The sequence below is a fragment of the Piliocolobus tephrosceles genome, chromosome 17 (assembly GCF_002776525.5).
Source record: "Piliocolobus tephrosceles isolate RC106 chromosome 17, ASM277652v3, whole genome shotgun sequence".
NCBI classification, from domain to species: domain Eukaryota; kingdom Metazoa; phylum Chordata; class Mammalia; order Primates; family Cercopithecidae; genus Piliocolobus; species Piliocolobus tephrosceles.
This window is the reverse complement of record NC_045450.1, coordinates 22,173,269-22,179,030: the sequence shown is the minus strand read 5'-3', so window position 1 is coordinate 22,179,030 and position 5,762 is coordinate 22,173,269.

Sequence of the window (5,762 nt, the reverse complement as noted above, 5' to 3'; positions counted from 1 at the left end):
CATAAACCCGGGAGGCGGAGCTTGCAGTGAGCTGAGATCCGGCCACTGCACTCCAGCCTGGGTGACAGAGCGAGACTCCGTCTCAAAAAAAAAAAAAAAAAAAAAATGTTAAAATTAGCTGGATGTGGTGGCATATGCCTATAGTCCTGGCTAGTCAGGAGGCTGAGGTGAGAGAATCACTTGAGCCTGGGAGTTTGAGGCTGCAGTTTGCTATGATTGCACCACTGCACTCCAACCTGGGTAACAGAGTGAGACGCTGTCTCTACAAATCAAATCAAATAAACAAAAGAAAAACAAAAACTCACAACTTTTCTGGAGTTCTTTCTATATCAGAACACAGAGAACTTCATTAATTATTACAGCTGTATCATATTCTGTATAACTGTTAGTTTAACCAGTCCCTCATCGGTAAAAACTTGGGTCATCTCCAAACTTTTGCTGTTGCAAATGATGCTGCAACAGATGACTTAGCACATACATCAACTCCTCCCCACAGCAGTGCCTCTGTCGAATAAATTCCCAGAACTAGGGATTACTAGGTCAAAGGGTAAGTGCATTTTCAAGGCTGATAGATGTCCCCAGCTTGCCCTCTACAGAGGCTATGGCCTTTTGTACTCATCCTACTCAGGATGACAATGCCAGTTCCCCCGACAGCTGTACGCACTACATTGTTATGCTTTTCTATTTTGGCCAATCTGATAAGTGATAAATGGTCTCTTGGTGGAATTTTAATTTTCATTTATCTTATTATGAATGAGGTTGAGCATCTCTTCATAAGAACGGCACATTAAAAACACTTTCATTGTGAGTGACAGAAGCTCATTAGGGCTAACTCAAGCAAATGAAGGGGAAATTACTATAAGAATTAAGAGGTATCTCATGGAGCCAAGAGCAGCAACCCCCAGACCCCCAGATCTAGAAAACAAAAAATGTTAATTGGATTTATCTCTCTCTCCTCTCGTCTACTCTTCTCTTTCTAAACGGGGAAATACCTCCTTTCTGAGTGTAGGAGTGTGTGCCTCCCTACATCCCCCCAGTGTACGTGACACAATCTCCACCCCCGACATATGCTCCCACATAGTCTCAACTCCAAATTCCCAGAGAGAGACTCTAATTGATTAATCTTTCTTCCACAGTGCATTCCTAGTCCAATTAGCCATACTGGGAGGTGGGAGAACAATAAGAATCAGAAAATACAATTGCTGCCCCCCGATAATGCAATGCCAACAGGAAACCAAGGACCCCTTCACAGACCATCCCTTCTCCCAGTGCAGTTCTCCCAAAAAGACAGAGGGCTCCTATGTTTTTGCAAAGCCCCATGTAAAGGATAGTCTACTCTTCTTTATATGGCCCCAGTGCTTTTCCAAGCTAATCATAGTAATTTCGTGCCTTTTGCTAGTAATGGGTTTAGAAATAGATCTGTGATTCAGTTCTAGCTAATGATACATAAGGAAACATTCCTCACAGCTAAAAATAGATACAGTGTCAAGACAGCCACTCTTCTGTTACTGTATGTTGTTGTGTCTGTGTGTGATTCTATCAATTAGCTTTCGCTACATTAAAAACCACCCTACAGTGGGGTGTGGTGGCTCACGCCTGTAATCCCAGCACTTTGGGAGGCCAAGGCAGGTGGATCACCTGAGGTCAGGAGTTCGAGAACAGCCTGGTCAACATGGCGAAACCCTGTCTCTAATAAAAATACAAAAATTAGCTGGGCATGGTGGCACGCGCCTCACCTGTAATCCCAGCTACTCGAGAGGCTGAGGCAAGAGAATTGCCTAAACTCAGGAGAATCACGGAGGTTGCAGTGAGCCGAGATCATGCCATTGCACTCCAGCCTGGGCGATAGAGTGACTCTATCTCAAAACAACAAAAAACCCCTAGGCCAATTGCAGTAGTTCACATCTGTAATCTCAGCACTTTGGGAGGTCGAGTGGGAGGATCATTTAAGGCCAAGAGTTCAAAACCAGCCTGAGCCACATAACGAGACTCTCTCTCTACAAAAATAAAAATAAAAATTAGCCAGGCACAGTGGCGAATGCCTGTAGTCCAGCTAATTGGAAAGCTGGGACAGGAGGGTCCCTTGAGCACAGGAGTTCCAGGCTGCGGTAAGCTATGATTGTGCCACTGCACTCCAGCCTAGGTGACAGAGCAATATCCTGTCTCAAAAAGAAAAAGAAAAAAAACACACAGACAAATTTAGCGACAATACACAAGCACTTATTATTTCTCATGATTTTGTAGGTTGGCCAGCTGGTTCTGATCTGAGCTAGCTCAGCTAGGACTACATGGTCTAGGATGGCTTCATTCAATGTCTAACACTTCACAAGCTGTTTGATCTACAAGGGATAGCTGAGGATGGCTCATCTTGACTACATCAGGAACCTAGCCCCAGGCTTCCTAACATGGTATCTCAGGTTCTCAAAGTACAGTAAGAGGGTCGGGTGGGAGTGGGGGGAAGAACTTTTCCTTTATTTTTTTTTTTTTTGAGACAGAATTTCTCCCTTGTTGCCCAGGCTGGAGTGCAATTCTCAGCTCACCACAATCTCCGCCTCCCGGGTTCAAGCGATTCTCCTGCTTCAGCCTCCGGAGTAGCTGGGATTACAGGTGCACACCATCGTGCCTGGCTAATTTTTTGTGTTTTTAGTAGAACGAGGTTTCACCATGTTGGCCAGCCTGATCTGCCTGCCTTGGCCTCTCAAAGTGCTGGGATTATAGGCATGAGCCATCGCGCCAGGAGTTTTGTTGTTGTTGTTGTTGTTGTTGTTGGGATTTTTTTTTTCTTTTTTTGAGACAAAGTCTCACTCTGTCCTTCAGGCTGGAGTGCAGTGGTGCAATCTCAGCCCACTGCAACCTCCACCTCCCAGGTTCAAGTGATTCTCCTGCCTCAGCCTCCTGAGTAGCTGGGATTACAGGCATGTGCCATCATGCCCTGTTAACTTTTCTATTTTTAGTAAAGGAGGGGTTTCACCATGTTGGCCAAACTGGTCTCGATCTACCGACCTCAGGTGATCTGCCCGCCTCAGCCTCCCAAAGTGCTGGGATTTCAGGCATGAGCCACCGTGCCCGGCCCAAGCACTTTTCAAGTATCTTCATGCATCACATTTGCTGTTGTCCCATTGGACAATGCAAGCCACGTGACTAAGCCTAGTAAGGTGGAGAAATAGATCATATTTCTTTATGGGAGGAGATAAAACGTAGTGCAGCAATTTTTGCAGTCTATCATGGTGACCTCTAGAACTCTGCTATCTTGGGACTATGAAGGGTACTAGTCTGAGGATGGCAGAAGATGGGAAGGATTCTCTATGATGACATTGAACCACTGAATTTACTAGCCCTGAAGAGGTGCTACCTTGGAAGTTTTTGTTATGTGAGCTGATTAATTTTCCTTTCTGTTTAAGACAGTTGAAATGGTATTAATTGATGTACATTATTTTTGTGTATCAATTAAGATGTTACAAGGGAAGTCAGTTCCCAGATTATAAAAGGTGGTTCACCCACTGCCAGACATTCCAAATTGCTGAATATTTGTTGTTGTTGTTGCTGTTGCTGTTGTTGTTACAGACAGTCTTGCTGTCACCCAGGTTGGAGTGCAATGGCATGATCTTGACTCACTGCAACCTCCAGTTCCTGGGCTCAAGCCATCCTCCCACCTCAGTCGATTGAGTAGTTGGGACTTCAGTGCACACCACCATGCCCAGCTAATTCTTGTGTTTTTTTGTAGAGAAGGGGTTTCACCATGTTGCCCAGGTTGGTCTCGAACTCTTGAGCTCAAGTAATCCACCTGCCTCAGCCTCCCAAAGTGCTGGGATTACAGGCATGAGTCACTGCGCCCAGCCTAGCTGAAGACTTTTCAAGTTTCTGTGAAGGAGTCCAGGCTGACTGCATGCCTAATATGAGCCAAATTTGAGGGATGGTTACCCAAAAATCATATGCAAATTTATATATCCTTAAATTACATAGAGTCCAGAAGATGAGAAGCAAAGTCCAGTTCTGAGGTCCAAAATTCCAAATACACACATACATAGAAAGCATAAAACAGACAATATGTGAAACAGATGTAGGCGTAGATGATATAATTTAAGTGATGATGCTCATCATGGCCTCTGCTGTGTAGTAGAAAATACCTCATGTTACAATCCCAATAAACAGAAGAGAGAGAGAGAGAGAGAAATATTAGAAAAAAGGTTTTATTTAATGCCAAATACGGCAAAGAGGATAAGTACAAAAAGGGCTCAAAAGAGACCATAAAATTGTTGTCACCAGTCACCATACCAAGGACAGTTTCAGTGCCGTGACATGAAAAGCAGACTATGAGGAATTGAAGAGTAAACTCAAGAAGGATGAATAATAAATATAGAATATCATATTATCTTGGACTCTTGATTATGCGCCTCATAATCCCACCTTAAACTGCTTGGTTTGAGGGTGTAGATTTAACAGCTCTTTTAACTGAAACTCAAAGAGTATCTAGCGTCAGACGTACTTGGATTCAGAGGTTTGAACTAGAGTCACTCCATATTATCTGTGGGGAACTTGTTCCGGGACCCTCTCAGATACCAGAATCTGACGATGCTCAAAACTGTTATACAAAATGATGTAATATTTGCATATAACCAATGAACATAATTTTATATACTTTGAAGCCTCTGTAGATTACTTATATACCTAATATAATGTAAAAGATATGTAAATAGCTGTTATACTGTATTGGTTTTTTGTTTGTGTTTTTGCTTTTTGAGACTGGGTCTCACTCTGCCACCCAGGCTGGAGTGCAGAGGTGCAATCATAGCTCACTGCTCGACCTCCTAGGCTGAAGTGATCCTCTCACATCAGTCTTCTGAGTAGCTAAGACTACAAGCACACACTACCATGCCTGGCTAAATTTTTTGTTTTTCTTTTGTAGAGATGAGGTCTCTCTATATTGCCCAGGCTTGTCTCAAACTCCTGGTCTCATGATCCTTCCACCTCAGCTTCCCAACATGCTGAGATTATAAGTGTGAGCCAGCATTCTCAGCCCTGTTTTTTAATATTTTTGGCCTGCAATTGGTTGAATCCAAGGATGCAGAATCCTCAGATATGGAGAACCCACTGTACATAATGGAAACTCTGTCTTTCTCTGCATTTCTTGGTTCCACTTGCCTTCCTCTCAGAAAGTCTCCTTCCACATGGACCCCAGGCATGGTGGCTCACGCCTGTAATTCCAGCACTTTAGGAGGCCGAGGTGGGTGGATCACTTGAGGTCAGGAGTTCGAGACCAGCCTGGCCAACCTGGTGAAATCTCGTCTCTCATAAAAATACAAAAATTGTAGGCCGGGCGCGGTGGCTCAAGCCTGTAATCCCAGCACTTCGGGAGGCCGAGACGGGTGGATCACGAGGTCAGGAGATCGAGACCATCCTGGCTAACACGGTGAAACCCCGTCTCTACTAAAAAAATACAAGTGCCCACAAGAGAAAGCAGGAAAGATCTAAAATTGACACTCTAACATCACAATTACAAGAACTAGAGAGGCAAGAGCAAACACATTCAAAAGCTAGCAGAAGGCAAGAAATAACTAAGATCAGAGCAGAACTGAAGGACCTAGAGATGCAAAAAACCCTCCAAAAAATCAATGAATCCAGGAGTTGGTTTTTTGAAAAGATCAACAAAATTGACAGACCGCTAGCAAGGCTAATAAAGAAGAAAAGAGAGAGGAATCAAATAGACGCAATAAAAAATGATAAAGGGGATATCACCACCGACCCCACAGAAATACAAACTA